Below are 20,586 nucleotides of genomic sequence, written 5' to 3' on the forward strand. Positions count from 1 at the left end.
GGGGTGGGGGGGGGTACATGAATCCTTTCAGCTGTATGTGTTTGTATGGGAGTGTGTGTGTGTGTGTATTGCTTTTGGTGTATATCTGGAGCAACTAGAGGAGGTCAACTACAGTTTATATGTGTGCGACTGCCATGTGAGGCATGTGAAGAGAGGGACAGTGAACTGTTCAGAGTGGAATAATTTAAATTATACCAACACAAATATTCTCAAAATCAAACGGGTGCTTCAGCTTTTGATTGAGAGGCCCTCTTTTTCCTCTGACCTCTAGACTGATGAGATGATCAAGAGAAAATGAAACACCACAGGGCAGACTCGGCCCAACATCCAGCTGACCAAGGGTCTGCAACCTCAATGTCTCAAAGAACCATTTTAATCATCTTTCCTATTAAATACATTTTCTACGATACAACAAAAGGTATTCGGCTCTTAAAAAAAACAAACTTGATCAATTTTTGTTCATATACTATATAACAAAAAAAGCAAAAAATACAGTTCAAAGTTATGTTGAGAAAATGTATTGTTTTGTTTTTTAAATGTTAAGACAAAAAGAATTGTCACTTTCCTCACAAATCTATGGAAAAAAACTTAGTTTCGCAATAAGAGATAAATAAAACACTACGCCTAAAATCTTAAAGAAAACTTCAAACTTTATGTTCGTATCGTACCAATTTTTTTTTTTTATTTAAAAGACTTATTAATTTATGTCCTTATTTAATCACCTTTTTTACCGGTTTCTCAACATTTTACCAAGGGGTAGAAAAACAGTGCAGTCGAATATTTTTTTTACCACCACTTCAAAATTTGATTGCCTTTTTTATTCCTTTCAACTCAAACATATTAACATGTTAAAACTTCATTTTCTCAGCTTCAAAGTGGACAAATGACCATGTGAACTCTGTCCATTCTGTTTGAAATAAATGTGCGGAAGAGACTATTTCCCTCATCACGTAGCTGCAGAGGCAGCAGAAAGGCAGGGGAAGCTGCCATCCACAACACGGCTTGAGTGAGGTGACCAAATTATGCTCATACCCGCATTTTTATTTAAACTGCTGGCACAAAAGCGATTTAAAGTGATGGAGATATTGTTGGTGATAGTTTAACCAGACAAAGTCACGACACAGGGTTTGTTTGTGTTTTGGTTCGTGGGAATTCTTGTGACATTTTAGTCTTGCGAGAACTCATATCACAAGATCTTGTTGCAACGCAAATTTAAAGCAACTTGACTTAAATATATTAAAAAACTTGATTTTTTTTCTTGTGGATTTGACGAATGACTAAATTGTGAGTCATAGAGTTGAATAAACAAATTGGAGAACAAGCTAACAAACTATGACCTCAATAGTAGAACTGAATTTTAAACACATTTTAGCAAAACTTGAGTCACATTCAGCTGATTGATGGGAAGCTGCAAAAAGTATATTTGTAATAACTGATTTGTCTAATTTCTGTTCACACAGGCAGCCTAACCTACTTGTATTTTTGTCATTCTGCTGCAGAAATTTTAGTTTGGACAGGTAAACTGCTAAAAGTATTGATTCCCATTACAAATTTATTTAGAAAAAAATAACTCCGGTTCAGCTGCTTCAGAGGCTCTGAAGAGCCACATGTGGCTACAGAGCAGCAGGTTGCAGAGCCCCAAATTAAACAAACCCAAAGGCTGAATCAACTCATATCCAACCAGACTGGACTCGAAACTGGAGAGAGAGCACTGTGCTGACATGTTTGTTTTTTTTTCCCCCTCTATGGACACGAGCTAGCAGCAGGTATCAAATGGGTGACAAATATTCCATAATTGGATCATTCATCACCAGCAAACACATCTGTTTTGAGTAATGGGAAGAGTAATCAGCAAAAATGATACAGAGACGACTACACGCCAGGCACCAGCAAGATTTATGCCAGAGCCATTCAGGCCTCCAGCCTGTACCTACTGATTGTTTAGCCTAAATGCCTTTGCATTTGATCAAAAGAAAGAGTCAAAATGGGACTATGCCAGCTGAGTGAGGAACAGACCTGACAAAATTAACAATAATCATGCAATCCCAATTATTGGATGTAATTGTGATCAGCCCTGCATTACAGTCTTCCTCATCCACATGTAAACAACATCAGAGTGAAACCAACACAGTTTTAAAATGTTTTGATAGATGTTAACTGACTAATTACTGGAGTTTAAATCTGTTTAAAAACATCTATTTTCACCTCTGCATTCTGCTGAAGATGTTACACATCTGCAAACTTTTTGTTTCGGCACCTTTAAAACTGAAGTATTTTATAATGTTCTTCATTTAATTAAAGGCCTAGCATTCCTTGAAGGGCTACCGCCTTTTATGCCTGAGGTTTACACTAAGATCAACATATTTTTTTAAAAAATGACAAAGTTGGTCATTTTGGTCAAACCTTTAAAATAATTTCATGCGATATCCTGAGATGTCACAATCAAAGTATGTGTTGTGAATGACTTTCAGCTAAGACCATATTAAATTTTATCTTTTAATTATAGCAATTTTTGTGTTGGCTAATTAGCTGTAGTGGCCATCTTGAATTGGGTCGACTTGAAAAGTCAAAATCAGATGTAGATGTACACCCAATGATTACTTTCTGAAAGCTTCATTAAAATTTATCCAGTCGTTCATAAACTATTTTGCTAAGACAGACATATAAACACTTGCACACAATAACAAATAATTGTCTCCTAAAGTTTTATCATCATGGCAGCTCTCTCAGTCACAGGTATGATAAAACCTAGGGCATGGGTACAGCGGGATTCTGTACGAGAAAGAAGAGGCCCTTTCCATTCGGTTTCCTTCTTTAGTTTTATCTTAAAGGTCAAAATTCAGCAGAGCTCAGTGGAGCTTCAAATCCAGCTCTCAGTGGTTGGCGTTCAAAGGATGGCATCACCAGTGTTAGAGACACTCATCCAGTAAATCCTGTCTGAGAAGAAAGTACAGTTCAGGGAGACTTAGGCTCGGTGTCACACAGACTGGATCCATGTGCTCTTCTGACCCATTTTCTCTGGGCTGCCGATGTTGGGGATAGAACCAGTCTCCCTGCAAGATAATCAGCCTCCATACTTTCAACATGATAGTGCAGACTGTGCAAAAAGGAAAACATAAGGAGATACAGCACAACTATCATCATGTCGAAACACACATTATCTAGGGGACTGATTCTGCTCCTGTTCTATGAAAATCTCCAAATGCGACAGAAACAAGAACTCATGCATTTAGAATTAATTTAAAACTAAAGAAATCTGTAGCTTAGATGAAACAAAAAAAATTGTATGAAACAGACAAAAATGATCACAACTACAATTATTTTGGTCGAGATTGTAATCACGATTATTGAATTATTCCCTGAGTTTGGAAACACTGGATTTTGTGCACTTTGAACAGTGACTGGGAAATGGGAAAATATATTTTAAAAAATCATTAATGTTGACAAATTGCAACAAAAAAATACAACAAAAAGTGCTTTGGTTCAAGAGATGATTCATTAATTTAGTAAGTTGCTTAAAGGGGACCTATTATGCAAAATTCACTTTTTGCATGTTTTTGTGGTGCAAAAAAAAAACCATCCAGCCGTTTTTTTGACAATAAGAAAATGTTTTTTGGTGCTTGCAAAATGACCTTGTAATAAAGAGGTCTTCATTACTGGGACTATTTTTTTTACAAACAACCTATATAGCACTTTAAGAGCACCTCTGCACTTTAACTAGCACTTTAACAAGCACTTTGTTTAGCACTGCACTTTAAGCATGAATTTGCACATAAAGAGGTCTAAAATATAAAATATTTATAAAAAGTAAGTGGGAATATATTGGTATTTTGATCAAATGTATTTTACAGATGGAAGTTGTAAATTGGTAAATTTCCCTGTGAAGAATGATTTAGTCCGTTATCAGCTGTGACTATTTAAGGCTGCAATTGTGTCTTTTGAGGGGTTGTTTTTTCTGATGCTGTTAAGCTGAATGGTGCTGCACCAGAATAAAACCTGTTCCTACTTTGTCTGACTAAACTGACCCTGCTGCTGCTGGCCAGGTTGATCCTAGCCTTATTTTCTTCTTCTTTATTTTTTTGTGAATTAATAATAAATAATGAATTTAATTTGTAACGCACTTTTCATTAACAAAAATCTCAAAGTGCTACAAAGTGCAACTAAAATCAGTGTTAAAATCATCATCATAAAATCATCAAACTATTTGGAGGCAGAATAGGCTTGCTTAAAAAAAAAGTCTTTAAGCCTTTTTTTTAAGTCAACCAGTGGTTGCAGAGCTCTCAGATAGTCAGGAAGAGAGTTCCAGAGATGGGGCCAGCCACACAGAAAGCCCAATCTCCCATGGTCCTTAATTTGGATGGTGGAAGGTGGAGGAGGTTACAGTTCTGTGATCGCATAGATTGGGTGGATGAGTACGGACCGATAAGGTCCTTCAGATAATAACAATATAAATGTGTGTCAAGATCTGCAGCGTTTAATCCTACAGTGAGTTTTGGTGATTTAAAACAGGACACTGAGTTGGGAGGCATGGCCAACTGCAGTTTTTTTGCATAATAATGTTGTAGCCGCAAAACTGCTCATTCTGAAATGAGCTCAAAACAGGCAGAACTAATCAGGTGGAATCTCAATATCTGAGAATGATTGTGTGTTAAATGTAATGAACATGTTTTGTATAGCCCACAGACCTATCTTGACTTGTTCAAGGAAGCATAATAGGTCCTCTTTAAAAATCTCCTGTAATGCCCCTTTTACACAGACCCTAACGGTCCCGGCTCCACTCTACTCGGATCGCTTTGCGAGCGTTTACATCTGCATTTTTTCGCACTCGGTCCCTGCTTCTTTGGTCCCTGCTTCAGAGTCGGGCCAGCCGGGCCGGCCCTGCTTCGTGGGCGGCGCAAGCTTAGCTCCTGTTCACTCATTGGTCGTGGGTGTGACCAGATGCAAGCATAAAGAGCGAACGGTAGGAAAATAAACAACAGCATTAGCTTACCCTGCAAAGTTTATGCCTTCTGTCCCCCAGCTGAAGGTGCTGTAAAGCCTGAAATCTCCGGCGGAAAACGTCTGTCCTACTCCGCGCAACAATGGCAGCATCCAGAGCATTTCTTCCACTGCGCCTCTCTTCCTGAAGTCTCAGGAGAATCCCCATAAGTTTAAAAAACAGCAACAACACAGGGCCAACGTTGACCATAGCTCTTTCTTTGTTTACACAACTTGTGCTAAGTTTTGGTGGCGCACCCCCCAGTGCCGCGGCCCCGCCCCCCGCAACACAAGGAGGCGTTCCTCTGCTACTGACCAAACTGGCCGGTGTAAACGCAATGCATTCTTTATCGAGCCAAGCCGAGTAGAGCCGGACTTCTGAATTAGGGCCCGTGTAAAAGAGGCATAAGTCATTGATATAAAATTACAAAAAAAAATCTATATTTTATCTATATTTTAAAATCCTAAAACATAAAAACAACACAATATTTCAACATTTCAACACATTGCTGAAATGTTTATCCAACATAACCAACAATGCCCTGGCTCTAGTATGACAGGCAAGCATCTAATGCATTTTGTACAAAGTAAAATATTTGGGGGCACTTTTCTAAACTTTGGATCTGTGTAATAGGAGAAACACTACTGTGACACCATATTAAACAAAAGATGCTATTAGGTTCATTATTAACGTCACAGCAAAATCCTTATTAGGCCCGACAGCCTCACTACAAGTCCCCATGGGTATACTTAAGTAATTTCTGTCAGGCTGTATCATTGCACAGCTCCACCCATCGCTGTGATTGTTATTCTAATGACTCAGTGCTTTTTCAGCCAGTTCTTTCTCTGTTCTTCCAGCACTGAAAGTACCTAAAGTGCTCCCAAACTCTAAAGATTGTAATCTGGGTTGTCATATTGATGCATAGCCTGAAGCAGCTCCATTAGTGGCCTGGGAGACCGACTTTGTGGACTCATACAATGAGTCTGCCTGTACTTTTACATCTACAAGGAAATTTAGATGATAGTGAGGCTATTAGTTCGGTTCCAAAAAACACAGGCTTATCTACATCCAGAAAATCATCCTCCATTAAGTTTACCTTGTACTTCCTTTCTAATAGCTGTACACTGATGTAAAATAATAGAGGAAGAGGTCTTTGTCATTTCTAACTATGGCTGATAAAAGCGGGACCAATTCAGGAGAACAGTAGACTCTCCAATCTAAAATAGGTGCTATGAAATAGTAATAGGTTTTAATGTGATGGTACACTGAGGGATATCCCCCCATTTTTTCTTCCCAATGAAAGTAAGACATTAGATTAAACATTCAGACAGTTGAACTTACAGCTGCTAACAGTCCTGCAGCTCAAGGTCTTCAGGCTGATGTGTACTACTGTACTGCTGTCAGACAACACATTGTTCTCACACAGCTGAACAGCCACTGAAAGCTTATATCACATGACGAGTGTAAGATCTAACTCTGCAACCCTACCAGAAATAATCAATAATGTGTAATGTGAAACTGGAAATGATATATCCGAAAATGATTGTGCAGAAAACAAACACCGTCATCAAATGAAATCAGGCAACTAAATGTAATTCAGACACTGCTGAATTTTTTTTAGCAAGAAGACTTGAGCCTTTATATTGTTAGCTGTAAAATTTGCTGTAGAATTTGTTTCCCGTTCACACCTGGCCTTTAAATGCGTCTTTAAGGTGGCATCTCTGGGCTTCAAGTAGTTGGCAAACAACATGCATGAGGCCGTCTTCAGAAGGTCTCACGACTTTCACGGGGTTCTTAATTTCCTCCTGAATCACAGACTAAGTTTTGAATATATTCAAAAAAATTTGTGTAACAGCATTTTGCTTAAAATTGTCACAGTCTTCCTCAAGAGCACACTACAGCTGTATTTCAACAGCCACATAGCAGAACAGCTCTCCTATGACAGAAAACTACTGAGGTAAATGTCCAGGTCTAAAGACCACACTGATGATAAATAACGATTCTTGAAAGGAAACTGGAAATGAAGATAGAAAAATAAGACAAGCAGATTAAATCATAAACATGGGGCCGGCTGCCAAGATGGGCACAAAACGAGCTGAGGTGGGCAACAAAATAATGTGCACAGCCAAGAATGCAGGTCAGAATGCAAATTTTGTGCATGAAAATAGGCCATAATAATTAAGCTGTAACAGCGAAACCTTGACAAAAGTTAAACTCAAAACAGTCCCTCTAGGATTTCGCAGGCATTTTTTCCGTTCGCTGCCGGCCCCTTCGCGCGGTGGTTCGCTTAGGGACGGCTGGCCGACATTAGCGTTCCTGTTTCGGGTCAGCTGTGAGCTAGACGCCGCTAACTCCGCGGAGCGCAAATATCCAATATCCAACTAAAAACTAACTTCACTGCGGGGTTTGCTTGATTTTGCGTTAATAGTTGCGATTGCAACCTCGCGAAATCCTGGAGGGTCTGTCAAATTGCTCTGAACTGTGATTTCAAAATAAGAATATCTTTCAGATGTCTGAATGTATTGTCTTTTTTTTTAAACAAAACCATCAGCAGACCTGTTGATGTCCAGTTTGTTGCTCACTGACAGCTCTCTGTGTGACGTGGCTTCATGTGTACCTGCAAACAGAGTGGAGAACTGATATTTGATCACAGAAATGTTTTGAGGTACACATTTAACCACCCAGTGTGAACGCTCTCAATTAGAGCTGACTACTTGCAGTTGAATCGCCAAAGATGGATGTTAGTGCCAGGTCTTAACAGGGCCTTATGTGTCTTCTTTTAATCTGATCTCTTTGTAGGTTTTTAAAGCAGTTTTCCAGGATTTTTCTCAATATGTTCACATAAAAAAAAGATTATGGTGCATCTGATTTTACTGTACAAGCTTTTTCTTTACAGTCACACAACTGAGCATATCAAGGGTAATGTAGTGTGTCCTGCCCAAGGACACTTTGACACAGAGAAACTGGGGATCAGACCACCAATCTTCCTGTGACCACTTCACAACTCTGAAATGACCAATCCCAATTCATATTTTAATTCAATACAGTTTTAGCTTACTGATACTTAAAAATTATGTACAGAGATCACTGTTAGATTCCAAAAACATACATTACTTTTACATAGGACTGTGGTCGCTAAATACTATTAAAAAAATTTGAATATGTAAAAACTACATAGATAAATAATTACCTGAAAACCCCTGTTAGCAAACTTCCTCTCAGGTCAGCTTTTACATTTCATTTCATTTTTGCGCAAAGTGATTTAAGGAGTAGGAGCTTCCCAACCTCTTTGGTTTTCCCTCAAATTGTTTGCTGTGTTGTTTTCATACCTTTTACAACACAGTTTGACAACTTAATGTGGCAAAAACAAGCAAATTGCACCTTTCATAGTAGGACTGTGCATCTCTGATATGTGGTCAATACAATAAACCTGCTTTCAGTCTCTTCATTTAATCATTAAACAGATCTGATTTGACTGGTATGAAGACATTTTGGAAACATGCATCTTGATTTTATTCAAAGAAATGCATCAGTACACAGTGACACTACTGATGCAGTAACATAGTGTATGTATGTGAATCAGTTAAACTGTACAGCTTCAGTCTTCTTTGCTCTGGTATTTATGTTGTGTCAAGATGACACGTCAAGGGCTGCTAGTGGTCCCATTATGATGTTCAGTAAAAAAAAACACCTACACCACGGTTGTATTACATGTAGTAGAAAATAAAAGTTCCTTGCTACCTCCACCTAGCTGTCCCAAGCCACACAAACCACATAACAGAAACCCAGCCTTTATATAGTTTTGTAGGTCAGACACAATCAAGTTGCTGAGTCATTGTACTAAACATGTTTATCTAAACTGCAAGTACTTAGCTGCAACTGTGAAAGCATGTGTCTTACAGTAAGAGCAACAGTTAAAACATTAAACACCTGGATCTGTAACCACAGCTCCAGTTCCCATCTGAAACCACCTGCTGATGCAAACATTTGGGCTGTGCAGAAGTGTGTGCTCTCTACAGCAAAAGCCTTCTGGCCAAAAAACAAAAAAAAAATGAATTTCACTAAATCCTTAACTCACCTCATTTTTGACTAAGAACTGAAGAACACATGCCATTAAATCAATGTTCCTTTAAATAAATAAGATGTTTTTGTTCTTCTCTACCTTTCTCTCTTGAGCTTTCTTCAAGTCTTTTCTTATCCATCTTTGCTCTCTTCTCTCTTTGTCCCACATACAAGTGTCGCCTGCATGTTTAGCAGGCAACTATAAAGCATTTAGGCAAGCATCTCTTGACTCAGCACAAAAAGAATATGGTGCTCTCAGTTCTGCTCTAAAAGAGCTTCAGCCCTCTTTGAGTCCAACACAGATGCTGACGCCGGAGCAGGATGTCACAAGAAAGACTCGAGGAGTTAAAGGCTACTTTTCTTCTTGCAACTCAATTGGCATGCAACTGTGTGCGTGGGTCTGTGGTTGATGGCTTGTGCCCCCCTCCCTCCCCGTTCCCCTTTCCTGTTCCTCTTTAATGTCACAGGGCTGGCTCATATGACCTTGAGCGGCAGCGTTGGCACAGCAAGAGTAGAGAGCTGCCTCGCCTGCAGGCGCCCTTGAACTGGATCTGCAAAACAAAAACAAAACAAAAAAACCTTCATGCAGCCTGATAGACATCTCAGCCCTCCTTCTAAGTCGAATCCCCTCACCCCTTTCTCGCCTATCCTCCCTCTTTTTCCCTCAGCTCCCTGATTCAGTCCATGCCGCTCCTTATCTGCTCCCCCGGTGGGAAGATATTTATCAGGATGCTGTATCTTTAACCTCTCTATCAGGCTGAGATACAAGCAGAATTTCAAAATAACTGACTGCCCCTCGTGGATATATTTTTAAACCTCCTACTCCATAGTGTGCAAGCTTGGTGCCATTTCAGGGAAAGAGGATCTCGATCACGCGACACCTGTGTGATGGGACTGCCGTCCATTTCAGAAGTGTTGTTTATGTATGAGGAATCTCCAGAAGGTTTTCCTCCTCGCAACCCTCAGCAGCTTCAAAACAAATACTGCAGCTTCTGTTTCAAGTGTGAGCTTCACAGCAAATCAAACGTCTCTGACATGGCCAGGGGGTGGAGACTCAGAGCCAGTGTTTTGACAGGTTCATGATGACCTGCTGGGTCCCACAGAAGACCTCAGATTTTTCTAATGTAAACACTGAGTTCCAAAGTCCAAAGTCTCTGAGTCTGCACTGTCAAACTCTGATTTTTGCCCAAGAGCTGAGTGCAATTCAGCGAAAAAGCACAAAAGGGGGTTTTATTGGTAGGCAAAAGCTGTGGCACCCTCCCTGCAACTGATATAGAGCCTACCAAAGTTCAAAGAATACAGTCAATATTTGCTTTGCTTCGTGCAAAGCAATGTGTTCAGTACTCAATGTTTGAAAATTCATAACATAGCCTTTTCCTTTTGACACATACACTAAAAAATACAGTGTGTGTGAGTGTGTGTCTGTGTGCACGCACAGAGGGCTGTATGGAAAGGGTGAGCACATGGAAGCTGGCCTTCCTCCGAGCTCTCCTACTGGTTTTCTTCAAGCCTGACCTTTCAAAACTCTAATGTTATCACATGGCATACGCAGGCCTGTTGGAAACCATCTGCCAAAAGCACTGTGGTGGCTCCCTATCACACACACACACTGAAAAAAAAAAAAAAAAAACATTAAAAAACTGGCTGGAGTGGCCAAGTACTGGTTTTGGCTGGTTTGCTGCTGAGCTTGTCTCACCTTCACAAGCACAAATGTTGAAAGACAGGCCATGACACACACATACACGCCACCGGGGAGGCTGCTGTTGATCGACACAAGCCACTAGCAGTCTCCACAATTAGCGTTAAGGGGCTCTGGCATTGAGACATGAAGTTCTAGGGCTAAGAATAACATTAGACAAGTCAGGTGCCTACCAGCATCACGGCTCAGAGGAGAGCAGGGCGTGCGGACTAACACGGACTCTCGCCACTAATTCGATCCCCCCATGTTTAGCCCCACCTGAGAATATCATGGCATGTTTGTTTGTGTGACACCCTGGCTAATAATGTTGTTTTTAAACCAATATGATTAGCATCCTCTGGGACTAATATGGTAAAAAAACATGAATGACATAAACACTTCATAAGCCCGTTTGCTCCAATCAAACATAGAGAACTGTTCTACATTTAAGAAACAAGAGCTAATATATTTTTTTTAAGGCGGACAGTAGATCTGCTGCTGCAGAAGAGCCAAAACGCAGTCATTTGTGAAGGCAACACAGTGTCCTGAGAGATTCATTACAGGCAGATTTGTTCTACATAGTGAAATGTGAGTGAGCTCCACTGCCTGAAAATTACATTGCTCCATAAGTGGACCCCGATGCCAGAATAAGCCCACGATTTTCAGTTTGAAAGGTCTTAGCTCAATATAACAGCTAGAGCAATTATTTGTGAGAGGGAGATCAAACCCAGTGTTTATCCCACTTTGTCTGTCAGAGACAGAGGGAAGACACTAAAGGGAGGAGGATACGAGCGGTGACGCAGGCGACTGCAGATTATTTTTAAACTTGATCGTGGACCATTTCCTTACTGCGATGAGATAATATTTATATGTATTATTAGACTGCCAAAAAGTTCTCAATTCTCATTTTGCTTAAAAAAATGGATTCTTATCAAGTTTTTTAGGTGAGAAAATGAAGTCGGAATTTTTTTTTTTAACTCTTTATTTAACATTTTTCATTATTACAATGAAACATAAAATACACAGAACATGGGGCAGTGACTCATAGTTGAATAAGAAAGAACATTACAAGATGTTGCACATAGTTACGCTTCCTTACTCCTGTATGCCAGCCATTTGGACCAGCGTTTGTTGTAAAAATGTCCTTTTATATGTAAAAGATACATCAATTTTTCCATAGAGTGAATTTCCTCCACAACTTCCCGCCAATGGTCCAGCTGGGGAGGGAGTTTCTTTAGCCAAGACCGTGTAATAGCTTTTTTGCTTGCAATTGATAAAATTTTAAAAAGATATTCATCTTCTTTTTGAAACACTTCTCCGCATATCAGCCCCAGCAGAAAAATTCTGGGGTCTTTGGGGATGGCGTACCCCAAAATTATTCCGATAGTCTGGCAGATTCCATCCCAGTAGAGTGCCATCTTAGGGCAAGACCAAAACACATGAGAGTGATTGACATTCTGATGGCCACATTGTCTCCAACATTGCTGTTCTTTTCTTCTCTGTCTACTCATAATTTGAGGTGTAATAAAGTATCTAATTATGCACTTCCATCCGAATTCCTTCCATCTTTTGGAACTGGTAGATGTCTGTTGTGTCACACACATTGAAAGCCACTCGCCCTCTGTAATCCTTACTCCCAATTCCTTTTCCCATTTTGACTTAATATTCAAGGTGTTATTTTCATTATGTTTCTGCAACCCCTTATATAGTTTGGAAACGGTTTTAGTTGGAAGGTTAGTATAGGCATTTGTGAAAATTTGCACAATAGTATTACCTTCTGGAGGAACACCTTTTTTCATTTTGGTATTGTAGAAGTGTCTAACCTGAAAGTATTTAAATAAGTCTCTGTTCTCAAGTTTATAATCCCTTTTCAGTTGCTCAAATGTTTTAAAGGTGTTGCCTTCTACAAACTGACACAAAGCTACAAGGCCTCTATCTTTCCAGTCTAAAAAGGAGGAGTCTAATTCTCCTGGCCGAAAGTTTGGGTTACAAGTGGGCCACATCTGGAGTCCAATGACATCTGCCAATTTGTACTTGTCAACTATTTCTTTCCAGATTAACAAAGTGTCTTCAACTATACGATTCCCACTTTGGTCCAAAACTATTTTACCTCCCAAACGTGTTTGGGGTTGGACCCCACCATGCCTAAGTTCAATCTGTTTCCATCCAGGCTCCATTTCCGGGGAGCACCAGCAGACCATAAATCTCATTTGAGCTGCGTAGTAGTATTCCCTCAAATTTGGAAGGGCCAGACCCCCCTGATCTCTATTAATTTGGAGTGTTTTAAATTTTATTCTTGGTCTTGTCCCGGACCAAATAAATCTTGAGATCAGCCTATCCCAGGCATGGAAGTGTGTGTTTGATATTCTAATAGGCAATGACATGAAAAGATATAAAAATCGAGGGAGCAGATTCATCCTCACTATTTCCATTCTAGCTGTGAAGTCCAACAGTAACCTTGTCCAGAGTGCCAAATCTTTTTGTATGGTTTCAGTAAGTTTACCAAAGTTCAAACTAAATAACTCGTCCAAATCTCGGGATATAAACACTCCCAGGTATCTTAGCTTTTTGGCATCCCATCTAAGTCTATAGGTCTCTCTTACAAGTTTACTAGGAGAATAGTTAATTGTCAAAACTTGTGTTTTTGTGATGTTTAGACTGTAGCCTGACAGTTGACTAAACTCAGTTAGAGCTGACATAAGTTTGGGGAATGTTATATTTGGATTTTGGAGGTATGTGATTATGTCATCTGCAAAAAGGCCGATCTTGTGTTCTATATTTGCAAAACTAACACCCTTTATCTCATCATTCTCTCTAATAGCCTGTGCCAAGGGTTCAATAAATATTGCAAAAAGCGATGGATTTAGAGGACATCCCTGGCAGGTTCCCCTGTATAGTTGAAAGCTATTTGTTAGGTGCCCATTGATTTTTACCCTGGCCCGTGGTTTATCATAAAGTGACTGCAAACAACTAATAAACTGCTTATTAAAGCCCAGACGCTCTAATACCTTGTATAGAAAAGTCCAGTTAACCCGGTCAAAAGCTTTTTCTGCGTCTAGGCTGACTAATGCGACGCTGAGGTTCTGCTTTTTGGCTTGAGCTAATATATGTAATGTTCGTCTTATGCTGTCATGAGTTTGTCGGCCTTTAATGAATCCCGTCTGGTCTTCGTGTATTAGGTCTAACAAGTAATACTCCATTCTTCGAGAGATTATTGACGTAAAAATTTTATAATCGACATTCAGAATTGAGATTGGGCGATATGATTCGCAGTATTCAATATTTTTCCCTTCTTTAGGGAGGACAGATATTACAGCTTCTCTCCAAGATGGTGGAATCACAGCTCTGCTCAGTGTCCAGTTAAAGGACTCGAGCAGAACCGGGGAAAGCTCCTCCCTAAACATCTTGTACCATTCATTTGGAAACCCATCGCTACCTGGGCACTTATTACTTTTCAAAAGTCCAATAACTGTGTCCAATTCTTTCTGGGTAATGGGAGCAGATAGAATTTCATTTTGGATTAGTCCAAGCGAAGGTAGGTCCACAGCTGCCAAATAGTCATCAATAGCATTTATGTTAACTGCTCCTGGGGCAGAGTACAATGTTTTAAAGTAATTCTCAAAGGCATTATGTATTTTATCCGTGTCATAGGTTAAATTACCAGTTGAGGGTTCTCTAATTTTAGTAATCGAATGCTTCAGTTGGTGTTTACGAAGTTGTCTAGCTAAGATTCGTGTAGCTTTTGGGCCTGATTCGTAAAATGTTTGTTTGGAGAATCGCAATTTTTCCTCAAGCTCCTGAAGTATCATATCATTTATATTGCTTTTAGTTTTCATTATTTGTTCTGATAATTCTCCATTGTTAGTCCTTTGCTGTTTTAATTCTAATTTCCTCAATGTGTTTTCCAATTCCTCATATTTTAACCGCTTTACTTTTTTAAGATAAGCAGTTTTAGAAATTAGTCTCCCTCTCATAACCGCCTTGACCGTGTCCCAGACCAAGGTGGGATTTACCTGCCCATTATTATTGTCTTTTACACATTCCGTTATTTCTTTTCTAATCTCCTTTGTTGTGGCTTCATTATTAAGGATACCTATATTTAAGCGCCATAATGTTGACCTAGGCCTATTAGACAAGCCAATGGACAAATAGATAATGTTATGGTCCGAAATATCAGATGTTCCAATTAAACATTCCTTCACTTTAGATCTATCGATGGTGTTCATCAGAAACAGATCGATCCTGGAGTGGACTTTGTGTGTAGAAGAATAATGTGTAAATTCTTTTTCTTTAATATGGAGGTCCCTCCAAACGTCAAACATGCCCATCTCCCTGATCAGAATATTTAGATCTTTTGACCTACCTGTTTTTTGTCTCTTATTGCTTGTTGTATCTAGAGCATAGTTAGGGATTGTGTTCCAATCTCCAGCGCAAACCAGAACTCCTTCACTAAATGAGATAATGGTGTCAAATAAGGTTTTTAAGAAAGTTCTGTCACTCTCTGGTGGTACATATATATTAACAATTGTGACAACAACGTTATCAATCCTCCCCTTTATAATAACAAATCTGCCCTCTTTGTCACCCTTCTCAGATATCAATTCAAAGTTCAGTGAATTAGAAATTAGGGTGATCACCCCCCTCTTTCTACTATTTCTACAAGAGCTATAAAACGTGTTTGAGTAACCAAATGACTTAAATTTGTCATGTTCTTGTTTAGACATGTGTGTTTCTTGTAAAAGAGCAATTTGTATCCCATCTTTTTTCAATTTGGCTAAGACCCTCTTTCTTTTCACTGGACTACTCAATCCGTTTACATTCAAGGAAGCGATTTTCAAATTATATGACATTGATATAAAAAGTTACCTTGACTGATTTGGCCCCTGAAAGCAGAACACGAACAGTAACAAAGTAAAACAAAACCAAACTGACTTCCAAGGTGAGGAGAAACTCCCTCTTCTCACTCGTGACCCCGTTGGCAAGTCGAGGGTTAAACCTCTCAAGACGAGAGCGCCCGAAAAAGACAGCAATAGCGCCCCTAGGAAAAAACACGCCCATCCTATTAGTCCAACGTGAAAAAAGAAAAAGGAAAAAAGAAAAAACAACAGTGTCCTCTCCCACGAAAAAATAAGCCAGAGCCCTTAATGTTGCGTTGTGTCAAGTTCTGCCCATTTTCACTCTGACATGTTCCGCTGGAAATCTTGCAGCCTGTTTTTCACTCTCAGCGCCACCGCCGCACCGCTGTTATTCACCGGCTGCCAGCCCAGCAGCTCCCGAAGACACGCCTCCACTCCGGGGCCACGGTCAGCTGTCGCCGGTTCCTCCACCTGGATTCCGCGTCTCTTCAGCTCGTTGTAGGCTTCCCGTGCACTGGAATATGTGCGGGTTCCTGATTCCCAGTGGATCCTTATGTTGGTAAACGGTGTTTGAAAGCGTATGCCTTTTACCTTGAGCACTTTCTTGATCGCGATATATTCTCTGCGCTTCTTCACTATCTCAGGTGCATAATCGTGGTCGAAGTGAATATTTGAAGAGCCCACCTGGATCTTGCCTTTTTTCCACACTTCTCTTAAGATCTTTTCTTTTGTAGAAAATTCCAGAAAGTTGACAATAATAGCCCTCGGTGGTGAGTCGGGTGGGGGCTTGTTTGCCAGAGTGCGATATGCGCGCTGTATTTTCAAGTCCAGGTCCTCCGGTATTTGTAGCTGGCTTCTCAGAAGCGTCTCAATATACTGTATGGTGGAGTTCCCCTCCTGACCTTCTGGCACCCCGAATACACGAACATTGTTTCTTCTGGAACGGGACTCTAAATCCAGCACTTTAAGCTGCGTTTTCCTCTGTTGTTCGATGCAGAAGCACAGCGCCTCGGTTGCCTCCTTTGCCCATTTCTCCACTTGATGAACGCGGGCCTCCGCCTCCGCCTCATCAACTCGTTTTGTCAAGCCCTGCACATCCGTGGTAATACTGTCCAGCTTACCGCTGATCTCATGTCCCAGGTGGTCGATGTTCTGCTGTAGCTTTGTATTGTCCACTTTCAAAACAGTCTTCAAATCGTCAATGGCCTTAAGTATTCCTTCCGAGTCCATGTTTGCTGCGGCGCTCTGAGCTCCCACACTAGCCACGTTGTCGTTAGCTTGATTCGAGCGCGTGTTAGCTTTCGCGACCGGAGTACCTTTATCCTGAGTTTTAGGCATTTTTATAGATTTTTTGTGGCTCGATGTGTTTCTCCTCCCGTTCATATGTTATTTTGTCGAGATAGCGAGCATATTAGCGAGTTCTGAACGGGAGTTTTCGATGCTAAGGTGGGAGAGAGGCTCTGACGCAGCCGTCTACTCCATTTGCTTCCGGAAGTCGAAGTCGGAATTTTTGGTTCTGAGGTGGAAAGCTCAATAAAAGATCCAAGAAAAGATGTCAATTATCTAACTTGAGCTGACGTGCATCAGAACAGCAGAGTTGGCTTAAATGTGTATTTGTGTCTCTTTTTATTTCAAGTAAAACGTCAGTTGTATGTTTATACAAATATAGAAAGTTTTTTTTTATTTAGCTGATTTGATAGATTGTGAACTAATGTATTACTAAATAATAAATGAACTGCTGATAGTGATCAAGGCATAAGAAAAATGCTAATCATGAATTTCAGTCTTCATTTCTTTATTCAATGATTTATGTTTGCTTTAAATTCTATACATCACATCTTAAGGTAATTCCTATTTATATACGAAAATAATCACTAATTATAAAAGCCAAACTAAGGTCAAATTATATGTTTTTTTATAAATATTGACTGGAGACTGGTCCTCTACTGAGACCAAGTGTTTTTAAGTGATTTTGGATGCTCTGGGTAACTGAGTTTGGCACCCCTGTTTTAGACTAAGATCATCTTATGTTGAGAAATTACAGTTGTAGCCAGTATAGTCAAACCTCGAAAATAAAGTTGTGAATGCTCTCAGGTGATACCACAAGATGTCATGTTGAGAGTATGTGTTTGAATGACTCTTGGATGCGACCTCATCAAATTTTAACTCAGTATCTGGAAAAATTAATGACCTATAGCCATTTTTATGTTGGTGATTAACAGTTAGTTGTGGCATCCCTCATGAATTGGACAGACTCTAAAAAGTTAATCAGTTGTATATGTATACCCAATAATTATTTCCTAAAAATGCCATTAAAACCCGTCTAGTGGTATATGAAATATTTTGCTAATAGACAAACAAACAAACACACACACAAGCAAAAACATTGTTGTCTGCCTTTGCAGATGTAAGAGGGTATAGAAGACTTCATTTGGAAGGAAAATAAGGGCCAATTTGAGTCCATTTTCAAAAACACGTCCAGGCGTCAACACAGATAATTTAAAAACGGGGGTGATTACAGCTGAATAAGCAAGTGTGCTCAGCTCGTTTCTAAACCACAGTTGAACTTGGTACAGTAAATAACCTGACCTGAATAAAGTCAAGCAAATCTGGGAGAAAGTGGTATATATTTAGAAAACAGCCACTGGTATGACAGAGAAAGAGAAATGTGAAAAGAATCTTTAGTTAAAGCAGGTGCAGCTGGGGGTTTGAGCCTGTCAGGTCTGACTGCAGTAATCAAACACTATTACTAGAGCCTTAAAAAAAAGGGGGGGGGGGGGGCTTATAGGAGGGGGTAGTGCTATAGAAAGTCCTGCTCAACTGTAAGGCTTATAACATGTTTTTTTGTTTGTTTTGTTTTTTGTAAGTGTGGCTGTAGAGAGAGGAGAGACCTCAGTGCTCAGCTTGGGGCGTATAATCTATGGTTCATTTGCAGCTTTTTTCCCCCGGTATGACAAGCCGTTTACAAGACGTAGCCTCTGCCGCTGACCCAGTTCTGAGTGGCTGCGTCTCGTGACAAGGGCCTGCCTCCCCATCAGGCCCTGCTCCTCATCTAACTGACGATAACACCGCCACCCTCTGCCTCTGTGAACTGTGGGAAAAAAATAGGTCGCCCTGACCCATTTTTCTTCTCTCTCTTTTTTCTCTCTTTCTCCCCATTGACCCACTGGAAAAACGTTCACAGCCCACTTTTGGGTTGCAACCCACCAGTTGAGAATGACTGTTTTAAACAACTGAATTTCACAATCTACTCCTCTTACTGGTCAAATCCCTTAAGCAGTAGTCTAAATGAGACCCTATGCCTTTTTAAAACAGAGTCACACACCAGTCATTTAAAACCAATGAAGGTATGACATGTCATCAGAGTTGAGAAATTATGAGCTTCTCCTGGCTAAGAGAGGTGTTTCAGGGCTAAGAGGGCCGTGAGCTGCTCTAATGCCTTGTAGCATGACACTGGAACCTTCAGATTCCTCCGAGTCAGTCAGGACATACCTGGGATCACACACCAAGCTCTCATGCAAGCCCCTTACTTGTGAAGCTGCGCTCTCTAATGTACTCTGCATGTTCCGGTAATCCGACAGCTGAGAGTTTCATTCATTTAGTTTGTTCTGCTGCACCATCTGCATCTGTGCCGGTGACAGTGTGAAACTCCTAGTTAACACACACCTTTGACTGTAAATCTAAAAAAATAAATGCACCAGCCAAAAATCACTCCTCTCTCCATGGTACTTTGCTGTTGCTTAGTAACCTTTGTTTAGTTCTGCTCAAGGGCTGTATCTGTAGGAGTTGAACTGACATGTAATTATTGTCTTAAAAACTTACCTTTACAGAGACTTTGTGAACTAAATAATTCAACTTAAGTTATATGTATTATCCCACTTTCACCTGCCACCAAAGGCCTTCAGAATTACAAGCATTAAATTTTATTTTTGTACTCAGCATTACACCAAATTGACACGTCATTTTTAAAACCACAACCTGACTCTTGTAGCCAATGGTTAATCTCCTAAAATAGATATCCTCACCCAACATTAGCCTTGAACATTAGCACACGTCCCACAGACGCTAGCAGCTATATGTGTTTTCATGTGTGCCTATGTGCCTCAGCCACAGTTTGGTACTTTAAAACCAAAGAGAGTCACCTGCTTTAAAAGCAGAGAGTTTAGCGCACTTTCTCATTCTCATGCTGCTATAAATGTTTTAAAAAACACCAAAGCGACACCTTATCTTGTAGTTCGAGTGTCAGGTGCAACAAAATACGACCAACGAAAACACAAAAAGGGTGCTGGAAGGAGAAGAATCTGAGTAGTTTTATTCTAGGGGGTTGGTGAAGACTAGTTTCAGTTAAAGGGGTGGATGTAGGTCAAGCCCTACCTCTTCATAAGCACCAAGGTCAATGCTGAATGGAAGGCAAGGTGGCTTAGACAGAAACAGGCCCTGAATAAAGCACATTTGTCTGGCTTCTGTGCCAGTGCTAGAGCTAGATTAGTAAACACGGTTACACAAGCACCCCACACCTCCATCATAACCCTTGGTGTTTATGTGCATGTTGAAGGAAAAACAACTCACAAGCGTTACACAAGTTGTACTGTCGCTTCCTTTAACAACCCAAATGTGGCTTAACAGTAAATGACAGATGGGTTAGTAACACACATCGTGCTGCTGTTTTTGGACATAATGCAGTAGAACAGAACCATGTCTGACTTGTTGAGTCTGAAAAAAATAAAGAAATCAACCAATTTATTCTAGCAACAAGTGACTTTGCTACAAGTGTATTGGGCTGGTAATAATTGGTTTCTGATTTTAAATGTCACATCCCAGCAAATGCTTATCTATGCCTAACAAGAGAACCCTGAACTTAATCAGGAAAACTCAACTTAAATGCACTACCAGAATTTAAGGTTTAAAACTGTCTGAAGAACTGACTGCAATTTCAAAATAATAAAAGTATTTTTTTTTAAAACATAAGGAGACAAAAAAAGACAAAAAGGAAGCCATAAGCAGACACAAAT

At 40.0% G+C, this 20,586-nt stretch overlaps 1 protein-coding gene across 3 annotated transcripts in view; it reads right to left on the minus strand.

Annotated features, from left to right (window-relative positions):
• nrip1b (nuclear receptor interacting protein 1b) overlaps positions 1 to 20,586 on the minus strand; it is a 69,444-nt gene that overhangs the window by 29,901 nt on the left and 18,957 nt on the right. The window contains exons 1-2 of one of the 3 annotated variants that reach the window (XM_017439043.3): positions 9,141 to 9,465; positions 7,535 to 7,595 (exon numbers count right to left, since the gene is read on the minus strand). The exons of 1 other annotated variant lie outside the window; for it this stretch is intronic. The gene's annotated coding sequence lies outside the window, so the exon portion shown is untranslated. Of the gene's footprint in view, positions 1 to 7,534; positions 7,596 to 9,140; positions 9,466 to 20,586 lie in introns of those variants that run through there. One more of the 3 variants, XM_037979203.1, reaches the window with a different exon arrangement.

Source organism: Kryptolebias marmoratus, linkage group LG13, assembly GCF_001649575.2.
Source record: "Kryptolebias marmoratus isolate JLee-2015 linkage group LG13, ASM164957v2, whole genome shotgun sequence".
Lineage (NCBI taxonomy): Eukaryota > Metazoa > Chordata > Actinopteri > Cyprinodontiformes > Rivulidae > Kryptolebias > Kryptolebias marmoratus.